The sequence below is a fragment of the Callospermophilus lateralis genome, chromosome 7 (assembly GCF_048772815.1).
Source record: "Callospermophilus lateralis isolate mCalLat2 chromosome 7, mCalLat2.hap1, whole genome shotgun sequence".
Taxonomy (NCBI): Eukaryota; Metazoa; Chordata; class Mammalia; order Rodentia; family Sciuridae; genus Callospermophilus; species Callospermophilus lateralis.
The window spans coordinates 69064510-69081616 of NC_135311.1; the positions used below are offsets into that span (position 1 = coordinate 69064510).

Here is a 17107-nt window from a genome sequence, read left to right on the forward strand (position 1 = left end):
TAATAATAAATTAAAATGCTCAGAGAAAATGACACATGTGGTATAGAAGCTTCTATTATATGACAACATAGAACTTGAGAAATGTTTGAAATAAACATTTACTAAGGATGCTCAGTAAAATTATCTCTTAAAATATGCTAGAAAGGGCTGGTGTTGTAGCTCAGTGGTAGAGCACTTGCCTAGCACTTGTGAGACCTTGAGTTCGATCCTTAGCATCACATTAATATACATAAATAAAATAAAAGTACTGTATCCATCTAAAACTACAAAAAATAAAAATAAATATGTTACAACAAAAAGAAAGAAAGAAACAATAAGAGCAAGGGCCGGGGTTGTGGCTTAATGGTCGGGCCCTCACCTCGCATGGGTGATGCACTGGGTTAGATCCTTAGTACCACATAAAAATAAATAAATAAAGGTATCATATCCATCTACAACTAAAATAATATTTTAAAAAATATAAGGTTATACTCTACAATTCTGGAAATCAGAAGTCTGCGAGGCTAATCTCAGGCATTAGCAGGTTTGTGATTCATATGGAGACTCCAGGAGAGAATCTATTTCCTCACTTCTCATTATACCTAAATAATTTAGTCATTTAATTTCATAATAATAAGATCAGTGGGGTCAGAAAACATAGTCTAGTTCTTAGTAGTTCTAAAAAACTGTCCCTGTTCATCTTTCAGTGCCTTTTCTTGTCATTTTGTATCCAATAACACAGTTCTGTTCTAGATGACAGAGTATGTGGGGACACATGGGAGCCAAGGAAGCTGGTGGGAAGGAAAGTTTGTGGACCACTGGTGGAAGCAACTTGCACCTCTAGAATTTTGTAAGGGGAAGACCCCTTATTTGGTGGGGAGATACTAGAGAAGAGTTAGTGAGCTAGATGTCAGATTATTTGTAGTGTGGTCTAGACTAACAATATAAATGGTAGGAACTTTGGATAAGTAGATTAATTATGCCATGACCCAGGTTTAAAAGTGTGTTGAAGATAAATAGTAATGATATAGAAAGTTGTTCTTTCCGACTATGCCATTTCCTCAGGTGTAAAATATATGTTGTTTTCTGTTTTGTGGTCTGCATAGCTCACAAAGGTATCTATAGAGTATTGCTAAATAAATGCTCAGCCAGTGTGCTGGTACCTTGTGGAGTTGAGGTCAAGTCCAGAAATATAGCTGAACAGACTTTTGCTGATACAAGAAGTTTAGAGAAATAAAATTCTCAAAGAACAGAAGAAAAAGTACAGATATTAACACTAATGTGTTTTTCTTCTGTATATAAGTAAAACACATTTTGAGCAACTAAAAAATAAATGATGCACTTCTAATATCTCCCCACTGGAAATTCTTTATATAATTAAGTGGTAATAAGGGATAAAGAAATGTAACTTTGTGGAGTATTCCGACAATTTTTAAAACTTTTATTGGAGTTAAACAAAACAAATAGAAAGGCATAGCAAAGTATATTTTAATTCTAGTTTTTAAAGAAATTCCTAATCTCCTGATGAAAATTTAGAAGATTTCCCCATAGAATTTTAAATACTGTGAAACATTTTTAAAAAGAGTTAAAACCATAATAGATTTATGGCTTAAAAATATTTTATAGTTAAAACTACATACTAACAGATACATTCATTTAATCAATATTTTTAAATAATCAACAGGCTCTCACAAAAGACTGCAAAGGTTATGATGATTTAACTTTCACATATAGAAAGTATAAAACTAAATGAGCATCATCAGAATTTTGGCACATTACACATTACTTATGCCTATTATTTATGAGGTCTAAAGGATTTCAAATAATACACAAATATTAAGACCAATGTTTTCTATTATATAATTCTCTGAGTATGAACTAACTCAGGTGAGGATGAATGCGAAGGAAAAGGCTTTCTCTTTAGCCCTAAAGCACATGACACAATTTTACAGTAGTATTTCCTTTCATCCTCTAGAGATGTCCATTTGACTGTGTTTAACAACACCTAGGTAACTTGTCATACCTAGAGATAAACTGAAAGATTAGGCAAAAGGCTTTGGGATTGTTTAAATGTTCATTGTCCCACATTTTCTAGTTTCTCATCTTCAGTGAAAAGAAATAGGAAGAGGAAGCTCTAATGTTTTCAGTATGTTAGAGAATGATACATGAATCACTAGCACGGTGGAGATGCTGGATCTGATCATGAAACCTGGTAATTTGAGCTTGAGGGATCATGTCACCACTTGCCTGAGAAGTAATAAATAAAAACAATAAAACAGCAAAAAGCAAGGTCAGCTTCATTCTGATTGCTACACCACTGACTTGTCCTTACTACCTTTAATGCACAGAAACAATAGGCATTTCCATGTTTTTCTTTTCCATTTAGGTAGGTCCATTCTACTTCTATAGTTAGTCACATTCCTCTTTCTCTAGTTCCAGAAACATCCAGTCCCTGAAATGTTGGGGTCTGTAGAATTCCATCCCAAGGCTCCCCTTTCACCTATGCTACCCAGTTTCCTTGATTAATCTTAGTCACAACTTGACTTCAATCCTCTTTCCGAATCCTCTTTTCCATTTTTAGGAAAAATTAACGGTGTTTGTAAGAGAAAAAACTGACACAAAAACAGAATATCTAGGTGATGTGCAGTCAGGCAAGGTGTCTGAGCCTTAGATGAGGGAAATGGTCCAGGTCACCAAACTTTGGAGGGAGAAGTACAAGAAAAGAATGAGGGGATCAAACACCAGAGTTTGCCCATAATGCCTTTCAGAAAAGAGCTACAATCCCCAAAATACCCTGGGGTAGTTACTGAAAAACTGGTACCCACAGGTTCCATGGTAAGCCAGAGAAAATGTTGGGATGTTGTCTATCTTATGAGGTGTTCCCACAGGAATTTGCCAAAGAATCTAGGGAGCATCAACACTGAGGATACCACTAATGGGAAAGGCAGCTTCAAAGCCTCACAAGGGTGTGAGATACTCACATTTAGTTATCTACTTGGGGCATCGCTAACCTCATATAAAACTGGGGACACAACAGTTCTGCTTCACAGTAAATAGATGAGAGAATGCATACAGAGGGCTTTGTACAGTGCTTGGGAGAGGAGAACTCCTGCTTATTGAGTGATGATAAACTACAGGACTTGGTGAAACAAGCACTGCAAGTTCAAGGCCATAAGAACCAGAGATGACCGAGGCAAGGACAACAGCAAAGACAAAATGCAAGATGAAATTGATGTAACAGGTATAATCAGGGCAAAGGATTTTCCAGAGCCATTAACAAATTAACAGAAAAGGCTAATCAATGTGGGACGGAAATGCATTGCTATAGATTTAATAATTTATATTCTTATTCTATTCCACTCACCATTCTAAATCCAAATATTAAAGCACTTGCTTATCACAATAACCTCACAAATATGTCTAACCCCCATTTCTATTCTATGCAACAGGAAAACAGGCACAGACGACATAGATAACTTGCTTACACCATGTATTTGGTAACAGTGGAGCTTGGATGCACATCCAGCAGTCTGATTCCACAGTTCCTGCCCTGAACCACCCTAGTACTCTTCATCTCCCCTCACTGTTTCATGCTCTCATTCTTATAGAGAAAGGACAGAAACACAACCCTAGGCTGAAACAACTGATTCAATACCTGGAGCTGACGTGCCACATTCCTGTGTTGCTGTGCCAAAATGTTTGCTATTTCTATTTCCATTTGACTTATTTGCTGCTGATGGAGTCTCTCCTTCTCCTCCATCATTTGTTGCATCTGCCTACGAATCACCTCCACACTTTCTGCTTCAGCCTTGGCAGCCTCTCCTTTCACACGTGCCTCTGAGGAGAACAAGGAAAAGGATAAACCTTCTAGGACAGCTCTGTCCCTCCTTTGGGCCTCCGGTTCTCAGTTCTCAATCCTTATTGTTCCAACCCACACAGAAAATTCCTGCCATTGTTTTTCCTTCCAGATAACCATACTGCAACTGATCCTGCCATATTCAGATACCACCTGTGGGGACAAGAAGCCTCTTTGTCTTGCTCTAGGTGAATGATCACAGCTAGGCCAGGACACATGAATTTCAAATTTCTGAACATTTCTTGTCTTTCTTGCATTACTTCTGTTCTCTTCTCACCTTCCATCTCCTTTTCCTTGGCTGTGAGAGCATGGTCTGTCTGTAGAACAGCGTTACACACAGACTCTTTGGACTTTAAATACTTTTGTAGAGCTTCCTCAGCCTAGGAACCCCAAAAACACACAGTAAGATCTAGAAATTGTGTTTAGCGAGGTGATACAATTATATTTCTTGTTCTATCAATCATCTTTTCCTCTTAGAAGGCGCTCTGCCTGCACCTGATGGAGAGGTGCATCAAGCCTCTCCATAGGTGGGGTTCAGAACCTGGCTGGGGGGCTGGGGATGTGGCTCAAGCGGTAGCGCGCTTGCCTGGCATGCGTGTGGCCCGGGTTCGATCCTCAGCACCACATACAAAGATGTTGTGTCCGCCGATAACTAAAAAAAAAATAAATATTAAACTTCTCTCTCTCTCTCTCTCTCTCTCTCTCTCTCTCTCTCAAAAAAAAAAAAAAAAAAAAGAAAAGAAAAGAAAAGAAAAAAAAGAACCTGGCTGGGCCAATCAGAGCACTCAAGGCCACTTGATGAAAAGAACTCATTCACAGAAGGAAAAATACTGCAACTTGAGTGTTTTAAATACTGGTAAGGAGGCTGGGAAACACATATTCTGTTCCCAGAGGATTGAGGCACTAAGAGGAATTGTATCAGTTGTATCTTCCTGGTAGTCATGTGGGGCAAGTCTAGTTGAAAATGAAGCCAATAATCAGGAAAATGAAGCGGAATAATGAAGCAGAGGTTGGAAAGGAAAAAGAAAGGAGGACCACTGAGGACACTGTTTGAACTCTGGAAAGTATTCATATTAAAAACTTCTGATTTTAGATATATAAACCAATTATAGTTTTTCTTAAATAAGTAATAATAATTGGAATTCTGTTCTGTAGAGCCAAAAATGGTCCCTTTGTTGCAGTCAGTACTCATGTTTGCAATAGACTTCTGGTGATTATGGTGATGGTTCAGGTTAATTCCGAAGCTATCATTAGCACACCCACATCCTGTGCTAAAATACCAACACCAGGTACATAATTCCCAGGCATGCTCATTCAGTTACAGAGTAACTCTGAGGCAGAGACATAAACTGCACCTCTGTTCCTGTGTGCATGTCCTGCCCTCAATGGCTTTTTTAAACAGGCACCTCAGTATTTCACATAATTAATAGATAGAATCCTGGGAAATACCTGTATTCCTTTCCTGGGCTATTGATGATACTTTGTCATTAGCTCCTTTGTCTTCTGAAGGTAGAGATTATGGCCTCCTGGCTTAGAATAAAGCCCCTGCTTCACTGCTTCTTCCAGAGGACCAAAAATATCCTGAAGTAAAGCTGAGCAACAATCCGAAGAGGCTTTCTCACTGCTTACAAATGTCATTCTGCTTCGCATCTAGTAGGGTCTTCAAAGGGAAAGAACCCATGGAGATATTAGCAACACCTCAGTCTTTCTGAAATTTATTTTTAAAGAGATTATTTATTTAAGAAACTTCAATGAATATAAGCAAGACTATACCCTTCCCAGCAAACCTGAAATAGTTACAAGAATGATAGTCTATAAAATATGGCATTTACTTTTGGGTGTGAAATTTCCTGAAACCCCTCTCTTGCATTTCTGCTTTAGATGTGATCTTATGTCCACAGACCTCTAAACTCAAATCCTCATTTTAAATGCAGCCTACTTTTTTTTAGCATTTCTGGTTTCAGTATTTTTCTACCTTTAAGAAGTAGAAGTGAATAATTAGCTGGAATGATGTCAAATTGCTCTATTAATCGTAGATAGCTCATACTTTAGCAGATCCAAATGATAATTCTCTCTGCTTAATAAAAAGATAAAACATGACTTTGTAAATACAATTATTTTTTTCTTTCCACATTTTTATTGGTGCATTGTAGTTGTATATAATGATGGGATTTGTTTTTATGTATTTAAACATGCAAAGAATATAACATATTTTGGCCAATATTATCCCCTATAAATACAATGTTTTAAAGGAATAAAATCAATTCAAATTTAGCTCTTGGGTGTAACAAGGTAAAGTTGAGCTGTGTGCATAGAGGAAAACTTCAGACTCTAAAGGGCCCAGGTATTTACATTTTGTTTACAAATGAAAAGTGACAATATGTACACATAGGCAAATATCATTGTTTTCTAGTCTAATAGGAATTTTTTTCTTAAAAAAGTCTTATTGTGTTATTCACAGTAATATTTTTCCTTCTGTTCACCATAAAGCACATGAATTAGAATAAAACACACACAATTACCTGTAATTCCTTCTGGAAACTTTGGTCCTCATCCTTGAAACAGTTCTTTTTGAAGATTTCTATGGCCTCTCTCTCACTGGCTCTGTGCAGGTCCAGCAGCTCCTGGAGGGTCTCTGTGGGCAGCTGCACTTTCTGGCCCATCAGCTGGTCATAGTGGGCAAGTGCCCTTTTTATTGCAGCTGCATTCTCTCTCTGGGCCAGGGTCAGGAATGGGTTCTCCATGCAGGGCAGATCTCCACTGTTGATAGCGTTGACATAGGTCAGCACCAGGTTCTCTAAACCTGCCCAGAGGAAGAGATACTGGTGTTATTTGCTTTGAAAGTAAATGAAACAATTGACTAATTGATTAATTAATGTCAATTAATTCTGATAACATTCATTCAACAACTTTCTGACCAGTAGATAACTTTCTTTAGGAAATCATGAGATTAAGAAGACAGGTTTTTCCTTCTTTGGGAAAAGAAATAGGGGCTAAAGAAGAAAATAGGGAAAATGTCTAGATATATGATATATGATCGTATGATTTTAAAAAAATATCTTTATTAGTTGTTAATTTTTTTTTTTTTTTTACTTATTTGTATGTGGTGCTGAGAATCGAACCTAGGGCGACACACATGCTAGGCAAGGTCTCTACCGCTGAGCCACAACCCCAGCCCCAAGATATATGATTGTATGATTTTAATCCTTCTCCATAGAGAAATAAGCAGATGATCTTATAAAATCATGCACATTCATGTGATTGGATTTTTTTTGCCTCTTTAATCCTCCTTTTATTTCCCTCTGCCTTGGGTTTCCATTTTCTTCAAAATTTCCTCTTCTCTCATTTTTTAAAAAGTATTTAAGTTATCATACCATTCTCTGAAAAGAAGCAAATTATACAATTTAGATCAATTGTCCCTTATTCTGTGTTGGAACTTCCTGGTTTTCCTTCTTTGTCATTTGTTCTACTTCCCTCAATAATACAACAATCATTTACAAAGTTATGAAACCTGAAGTTGTTAGGTAAAGGTAGAGCAAGAAGTCTGATTGGATATCTTTAGAGGGTCTAGTTCAATACTGGACCTTAGTTCAATACTTGTAGCAACCAAGTTCCATTTTCACAGGGAACAGGTATGTGTCACTATATCTACCAAAATTGTGACACACCACATGCATTGAATTTATTTGTTGAACAAATGCTGTCAATCTACGGGGAGTAATCTAAATGAACAGGGGAAGACTGAAAGATAAAATATCTAACTTCATCATGTTCCTATTTCATGTAACCTTATAGGCATTACTAAAACAAATATTAGAAATACTTTTTGGATTCATTATAGCTTTTGTAAACATGGTGCATATGATTTGCACAGTGGTAATTGTTTATGCAATGTTGACCCAAGGACCTTGTTACATGTTACACATTATGTTGAATAGAAGGGAAATCCTTAAAGAGATACTCACAAGGTCCATTGACCTTGATGCCTCCTGGAAGTGTCTTGATCTTGGACTTGTTGAAGATGTCATGTCAAATGGCATTTCCAAATGAACTATCATTGAAAATAAGATTCTGATATACAAGTGTTAAGCAGGGAAAACACAAGTGATCAAACACATGAACTTCCATAGTTTTCTCATTGATAATTTTACCCTAAAGCATAAATTTCTAACTCCAGAGTCCCACTTATAGTCACTGATAGAAAAATGCAAAATTAATAGTCAATGGGGTAACCAGAATAGTTAAAATCAAGGTTTTCCTGGTACTAAAACAAAATCAGCCTATGTGAACAATACATATATCTATTTTATTAAATAATTATTATCCACAAGGGAGTTCACATTACTGATCTTTTCTAATTTTAATGCTGTGGGATGAACTCATTATTAATATCTCCATTTTGTAAGGAAACTGAAGCTGAAATTTTTGATTACTATCTTTGCATCTTGGTAGGTAAATCAAATGTAAAAATCAAAATCAAAACATAAAAAGCAAACAGTGGACGTTCAAGAGAAAGTTTGGTTAGTTGCAAAAACCAGCTCATGAGAGTCAACTATGTACATCTCTTCTCAAGTCTGAGTTTAGTGACTTTGCTTGAGTAGCTTGTAATTAGTTATGATAGGTATCTTTATGGAATGGTCAAGTTGTACAAATCTAATTCATTTTCTTCTGTGAACTTGTTCCTAAATACTTATTAGAATATAACTAGAAAAGACCTATGCAGTAAAAAAGATCCATGTGTCTACTTCTCCTATGATGAGTTGGATAAGACCAAAAAGAATATTAAAAATTTAGGGAGACTCACTCTTCTTGTCAAGGTCAGAAAGCGAAAAGTGCCAGAGCCCTGATTTGAACAGAAGTTCATCTCATCCTGTGCCCACTACTAACCATATAAGCTTGTAAAGTGAGTTTATTTGCACCATTTTTATATACCTGGGAACTACTAAGCAAAAACATCAATGTAGTTCTAATACTCATTCTGCATTATAAATATATTTTCTCACTTCAGACTTCCAAACACTATTGAAAATAGAAACAAAAAAATGAGGGGCAATATAGTCCAGTCAAGTAAAAGTACAAATTTATAAAAACAAAATGAAAAACTCCTTGTACAAAGCATGTTCAGTGATAAGGAGTTTAATCATAAAAGAATCTTCTGTCCTTACCTTCTCTACATCACACAGGCCTTCGGTGTCCAGCAGAACTAAGGTGTGGCCTGGCTTCTCAGGATGAGGCAGACACCACATCCAGATTCCCTTGGTGTGAGACTGCACCGTGGAGCCCACAGAGAAGCCTGCAGAGGGGAGTGCAGGGGTTGTCACAGAGAAGGGGATCGAGAATTTGTGTATTTTCTTGATGATTGAGTTAGGGTTTAAGGAAAGCATAATAAGGAAACAGCAGAAAATACGATCTTCATTACAATAGAGAAATGGGGAAATAAAGTCAAATTCTGTAAGTGGAAAATTTTTATGGTTTTTATAATAATATGCAAGTGAATTTTTTAAAGTTTATAATTATGCATATGGACCATCTTATTATCCAAAGTACACGTATGAAGACAGGAATTGGTGTGAATGTACATTGTCTACAACCAGAGCTATGAAAAATTGTGCTCTGTATGTGTAATAAGAATTGTAATGCATTCCGCTGTCATATATAAATAAATATGGAAATTATTTCATTGATCTCATTCTGTATGATGGGAATATATTGTGTTTCTCCCTGAAAGACATTAAGATCGACATTTTTAAAAAGTTGTATGTCAGGGACAGAAACCTGCCTTTTATCTCTCCAATTAAAAGACCCATATGTGGCCCAAACACTGGTTTTCACTGTCCCTCCTTGGCACTATCTTTTCCCCGTCCATCCCCATGCTGGACGCCCATAGTGTGGTGGACAGAAGGCTCAGCAGAGCTCTGTTGGTGGCACTCACCCTTTTTCTTCCCAGCCAGCTGGTTCATCAGGTAGGATTTGCCTGTGCTGCAGACGCCCACGATGGCCACCACCACCATGGGCTGAGTGATGGCCGACAGGATCTGCAGGGCTTCCTGCTTGACCACTAGCTGCCCCTCCATGTCCTCGATGAGGCACACAGGGCCGGGCATGTAGGTCTCTGAGGCCATGTCTGGGATATTACTTAGTCTTCAAGGGAAGAGGTGGGATGAGCAGCAATTTCTAGTCTTTAAGCAGAGAAAGCCATTTTGCTTACGGAACCTGAAAACATAACTGTTCCCCAGCATGGCCTCTTTCTGAAGACATTAAAAAACAAAATATAAAAAAAGATAATCAAGAGCACCATGGTAAAGTCAGTCAGTCCTAGGCCTGCTATCAGTTACCTTGCTTATTCTTAAATATTTGGTGGACATAGAAAAATTTATTTCCTGAATCTTACCTACTGGCTCTTTGTATCTAACTCCTTCCCCTGGATTTTGGTTTACTTATATTCCTTTTTTTAATGTCCCTAGCTTGATTATTTGCCAAATATAAATTTTTGTATTTCTCTTATTAAGTCCAGGTCCAAAGTGAATTGCATTAATTCTAAGCCATTATCTAGCATTAAAAATAAATTGCAGGTGCTTATTTCTTAAAGCTGTACTTTTGAAGTGCTTTTAACTTAGTTAATGAATCCCTTTATTGAAACAAATGTTCAAAGCATGATGATTTTATGACTGGCTATATGAGTGGAAGACAAAACTTCTTTTATTAATTTTAACCAATTTCTACTTCTGTTCTTTAGCTCCTGTAATCTGAGGAGTCTCTGGTAAAATATTTTTAAGCAAATTCTTGCTTTTCTGACTTGTCATGCTGTTAAAATTCTTCTTGAGTTTTCTGCCATTTTACAAAACTAAAAATTCACTATCTGTTTGACTTTATTTTCATGGACATCTTAAATGAATACTTCTGGACTCTTGTTGTAGCAGACTATATAAGCTGTGAATTTCTTTGTTGTTGTTGTTGACAACCATAAAGATCCATTCTCTCCCTTTCTCATAGCCAAAGCCCTGTCAATCCTCTAGATGAAAGACAAAACAGAAACTGCTGCTTGGAAACAATAGTAGGAAGTCACAAATTGCCTTCACACATGGCACAGCTCCAGGGCATGGAAGTCAGGGAATGCTTGTACTGCAGAAAGGGGCAATTTTATGATGAATTTAGAAGCTCAGATGCCAGGTGTCTTTCCATTTTAATGTACTGCTATTGCAATATTGGCACCTTAGATTAGTAGAATTCTGGCTGCCTGATTTACATGTAGCAGATGCGAGAATAATATTTAGATTAGAAAAATGTGGCAACTCCCAATTATAATCTACACTAATTAGCTATAAAAACAGAAGTTATATAACTAAATCTGTATACAGATATTCTGAGCTTACAAACTCTCATGCTTTCGAGTGAATTTACTAATGTGGGAGCTAACAGCTTTAAGGTTTTGGACTTTCTTGTGAATAGCATTAGCATGTGTATTAATAATAGTGCTTTATATATTGTTCCCAGGTGTTCTCTGCGTAACATCTTTAGTGCTTTTAGAAGACCAAATCTCTAGCACATCTTTGAGTATTTATAGTGTTCAAGCCACACTCATAACTGCTGCTCTGCAATTTACATCTCAGCCTGCGTGTGCCTCTGGGATGCATTCTCTCCCACTCTAGTAGAGCCCAAGAATTTTATAAATGAAAACAATGTAAGAGTGGACCAAAACACATAGAAATCAGGGCTTAGGGTGTGGCTCAGTGGTAGAGCACTTGCCTAGCATGTGTGAGGCACTGGGTTTGATTCTCAGCACCACACATAAATAAGTAAAAAATAAAGGTCCATTGACAACTAAAAAATATTTTTAAAAAGCACATAGAAAACAAATGCACATTTGGATTTGTAGTGAGTTAAATTTAATTTTCAATCTCTCAGCCCTGTAACTGGCTATCACATTGGCATTTCACTCAATTCTTTAAGCCTAAAGTGGAAGTAATATTTCCTAAAGTGGAAGTAAATGACTCTGTATTTATATCAGTACAGCTATTATTTTTAAAAAAGAGGTTTGCAGGAGAGAGAGAAAAAGTTCAAAGAAGAAAAATGCCAAGAAATAAAAGAACATGCTAAGAAATGTTGTTGATAGATTTTTCTGGAAGAAAACAATTCTTTTTTAAATCCATGTTAGTCTAGCTTGGGTTTTATGTTTTATTGTTGCTGTTTTTATTATGTTTGCTTTTGATTTATTTTGTGTAGTTTTGTTCAAAGTTTAGAGGGAAAGGAAAAGGCACTGATCAAAGAGATATGTGGAAATCAAACAAACATGAGACTCATTAGCAGTGCTATGGAAAGAAGTTGAGAGGAGGAAGGAGTTCCAAGGAGTGACAAAATTGCTAGACCAATATTGAGTTTGGAAATTAAATCTAATCCACCATAAGCCCAAATGTGCATTTGTTTTCTATGTGTTTTGATCCACTCTCGCATCTTGTACATTTATAAAAGTCACGGGCCTCTACCACAGTTGGAAAGAATGCATCCCAGAGGACAGCAATATGGAGCTGTTGAATTAAGTGATCCTAACAGCAGAGACACTGGAGTAGAAAAAATAGGAACCAACACAAAAGGGACTAAGGAGATTGCAGGAATGGATGGCATTGGGGTTTAGGGGGCAAGCCAATATGATAACAATATATTGCTCTTTTCAAGAAACTGCTTCATTGTTCACTCTGGGTTTCAATTTTTTCTTTTTATTTTCTTTTTTCTTTTTTTGTCCTTAACAATGCCAGCAAATATTTATGTTGGTTGACGTTTTCATTTATTGCTCCCTCATGAAAATAATGAAAACTTCTTAAAATATTCAGGCTACAGTTTAAACAGCAAAACCAGGTGTTAGTAAAGACAAATGTCACTTAGTGACAATTATATGATAGGACATAAGGTGGCAGAAGAAGAAAAACAGTACTAAGACATTTTGAACCCTCAGTTACTCCCCACTGCTATTGTGTCTGATTCAGCAGGAAACAAACTTAGCAGACACTTAATGAATTCTGCTGTCTATGTGGCTACACCACAATTTAGTCTTTACTAGATCCATTATGTAGCATGTCAGGCAGAATGCCACGCTATACTGGATAAAATGTTTTAAGATCTACCAGAACCTTGCAAATCTCTTCCCACCCTTGTCCATGTCCTTACCTTACCTGTAAAATCTGGAGCAAAGATCTTTTGGAGCCAGTAGAAAAGCTGCTTCCAGGAGCACTTGGTAAGATTAGTCCCAACAGCTGAACTTTAGTTTAGCTGTGATGAATTCTGATGAGCTCTTCCCCCAATCCTGGGGATTTCCATTCTTTCCCAGCTCCCACCTCCCTGAAGATAACTTGAATATAAAATGTAAGCATGCCAAAAGTCAGAAGGGGTTTACCAAACTTCTCTACAGATAACTGAAACCACAGAACACATTTAGTGACTAAGTAGTAGCAAAAGGGATATTCTGAGCATCCTCTGGTGGAAGGTTTGGATAGATAGTGTAACTGAAGGAGAAATTTGAGCTCTTTTGTGAGTTTTCCAAGGGTGTGTTATTTGAAGTAGCTTGAGATAAGATGATATTTATCTCCAACTGGGAAGAACATACTTTGGTAGGTCTGGTAAACTGAAATGTGAAGTGCACCCATTTAGTAGTTAGTTTATTGCTTTTATGGTAGGTTCAATTGAAACTGAGACTTCAATTGATAGGAAAAGACAAAGGTCCTGGCATTAGTACACAATGAATGCAGAGAAGGAAGTTATTTTCTAAACATTTGCTATACTCCATGCACAGGGCTCACTAGTTTAGATGGAGTACCCTATGTCAACTCTCCCAGTAAAAATTCCCTCCATTTTAAAACAGCTAGAGCCCTCAGAAGTTCAGTAACCCGTTCAAAACCACAGAGCTACTGATAAACAGACCTTAAGGTTCAAACCAGAGCACTTCCTGGAGTCCTTCTGGTTTGTGCTGTGTCATAATTGCCATCAGCATCATTACTTCTTTTTCATAATTAGATCTCTTTTTATTCTGACAACAGTCATATAGGACCATTGGTTTTATCTGTAATTTAGAATAAACACAGGGGTTCTTGGGCTGTGTTGCCTGAGGTTTCCTTCCAGAGTCAAGGATTTGAGACTGAGGGATTTGCTTGGAAGGTAATGCTACAAAGCAGAGTAGGAGATAAGGAATAAAAACTGGAAGGGAATGAAGCCAAGGAATGGGGCAAGAGCCAGTGGTTCCTTTTGTGTGAACCACGAGGTTAGTCCCATTAGCTAACTCCAGGAAACCAGGTAAAATCTGCCTGGGAATCTGGCCCTTAGGATGGGAGCTTTTTCCTCCTGCTTCCTTCAATATCTGCAGCATGATCCTGGCAGCTTGACTTCCTGGCATTGCTGGGATCTGAAATATTTGTTGTAAGACACCAGTGGAATGTGCTGAAAGGGTAAGTGGTAAGGGAAGCTGGGTGGGGCACCCACAGCATCTGTGAAAACCATTTCCTATTTTCCAAGATCCCCTCATATCTCACAGAAAATCCACTCTTTTCTTCAAGACTTCTTCAAATGGATGGCTTCTCATAATTTTTTTTTTAGGTACCCACAACAGGAAAGTCTAACCTATAGCCCTCATTATTGCCATGGATTTTATGATCAAAATTGATATTCAAGATCTTCCCCTCTTCTACCCATTCTAGATTATTCATACTTAGCCATCAGTTCTTCCTTTGCACTTACAAGGGATCCTAAAAAATCTGTTTCTGTTTCAGTTAGTCTGTGCTTGTTTCCAATACATTTAAACCAACCACAGAAATAACAACAGACTCCCAATAAATCCTTGAGAACCAGGCATACTCTTCCTTCCTCCTATCATGTACTATCTGCTCACATAAATCATGGTTGGTTAAGTCTGCCAATAAAAAAAAATCTCACTCATTGTTTGCAGTATGATTCAATAGTAAGTTTACAAGAGATCTATTGGATGACAGCTGTAGATTTAGATGTATTGGAACATTACTAAGACCTTTCGGAGAAATGCTGCCTAACTTTACCCTAAGAACCATTCTTATACTTCAGCAGAAACATAGGATGTTGTCAGTGGATCAGAAATTCATGATCGAGTCCATGGAGAATATGTCTATTTATCCCTTGGTACTGAATTCTCCAGTTACTGTAGAACTGCCTATGTTCACTTTAGTTTTGTCCATTTTGACTTCAACACCTGAGAACACCCATTATTAGTGATACAAATGTTTATAATTTTATATCTTTTTTCTGTATTAGAATATTTATTGGTATGTATTATTCTTGTATCTCTTCTACTTCTTTTGATTCAAAGTGAATTTTGTTGATATTAGGGTGACTATACTAATCCTAATAGTAGGACCAGTATTCACATGTAATATTTACCATAGGGATTATGTTTAATATCTTTTTTTTCTTGGTACCAAGGATGGAACTCAGGGGCATACAACCACCATGCCACATCCCTAACCCTATTTTGTATTTTATTTAGAGACAAGGTTTCACCTGAGTTACTTAGCTCTTCAATTTTGTCAAGGCTGGCTTTGAACTCATGATCCTCCTGCCTCAGCCTCCTGAACCGCTGGGATTATAGGCATGTGCTGCCACCCTCAGCTTATATTTAATATCTTAAATCCATAAAACTCTAATAGAAACTTATACCAGCTTCATTTTAATAATATACAAAAGATTTTATCTTCAAGAGGTTCTTCCTCACCCCTTTTAGTTATTGATATCACAAAATTATACCTTCATAACTTATGTGCCTAAAAACATGAACTAATCATTTTTTGAAACAACACTGTCTCTTAAATAATGTGGACAATAAAATACAGAGTTAAAAGCCACAGTTACAATGATGATAGCTTTAAAGTAATAACAACTAAAGCCAGCAGCTGAACTCTGCAGATCAGGCTATCAGCCTACTTTCTCCCTTGCCTCCCCATCCCTCAGATTCAATGAATCAGAAACTAAGGGTTTTCTGCTCAGAAACTAGGGATTAAGTGTAAGTGAGCATTTCCTGCCCGGCTCCTGTGCAGGTCAGTGTGGTCAAGATAAAGCTGCCAGTCTGCTCCATTTCCTCTTTCCACTTTTCTGTTGCTACTTCAGGGAAGAAATTTAAAACAAACTGAGGGCATATTGTTTCATTCTCACAAAGAAAATGGAGCTAAAAACTGAACTCAAAAGTAATTTATGTAGCAGTTTTTTGTTCAATTGTTTGGATCATTTATTTAGAAACAGTTCAGGATAAATAAACTTTGACCATTTAGTAGTGATACTTGAGAGTTGATCAGAAAGATGAAAGTTAATTATTCCATATACAACCAGCTTTATCAAATGTATGTAGTATTGAATGTTGTTAATACAAGGAACAATCACTTTCTTTCAACATTTGCTCATTTTATTGTAGCCACCACCCACTTTCTTCTATTCTTTTTAAATTAATCAGCCTATTATTTTTAATCAACAGGTAATAAATATTTTTTAAGATGGAAATTGCACCTTAAGAAACATCTTTTTTATTTTTTCAATTCCTGTCAGGGCACAATCACAAAATTGGTGTCTGAGGACAGAAGGAGAAAGGTGGAAGAGGCAACCCCACAGCAGTGCCTCTGCCTCCATGAGGCAGGAACACCCATAGATAGACAGCATAAGGGCCTCAGAGAAGGAGAAGAGGGAGGAGAATATCATGATTTGTCAGAAGGAAACGTCAGACCTGTAGAACATCCTGTCACTGCCTCTGACAGCTTTAACCACAATTGCTCTTTCTTAGCTACCCTACTCCTACCGTTAACAATAGCTGACCACCAAATCTACCCTTATGTAAAGTGCTTCCTCTCCCCAACAGATGTGTCAACCACATGGTTGGATGGGTCCTCTTAATTATGTAAATAAGGCATTAAACTTATGCACTTATTAAGCTTTGGCAAGAATTTGGCCTCACAGACACCTCTGGACCAAACAGAGATGCTGGCAATTGGGAGCACAGCACCCAGCAGGTGGAACACCTCAGAGCCACCTGTGTGCCCCCTAATGTCTCTGTCCACCCACTGGTTAGGATGAGAAGTGGAGACTCACCATTCCCAGTGACCTTGACTCCTTCCCTGAGGGTCTTGGTCCTTGGGTTGGTGAAGATCTAAGAACAGAAATATTTTTTTATTGTTCCTAGAATTAAGGAATTTTAGTTACTTTTCCAACATGTCCTCAGTATGGGATAGGAACTCCTTTTCATATTTTGTCTGGTCAAAGATAAAACATCCAATT

The 17107-nt window shown here is 37.2% G+C and overlaps 1 pseudogene; it reads right to left on the reverse strand.

The window, feature by feature from the left end:
• Positions 1-3177: 3177 nt before the first annotated feature.
• Positions 3178-9957, reverse strand: LOC143404398 (guanylate-binding protein 5-like; annotated as a pseudogene).
• Between the last annotated feature and the right edge of the window lie 7150 nt (positions 9958-17107).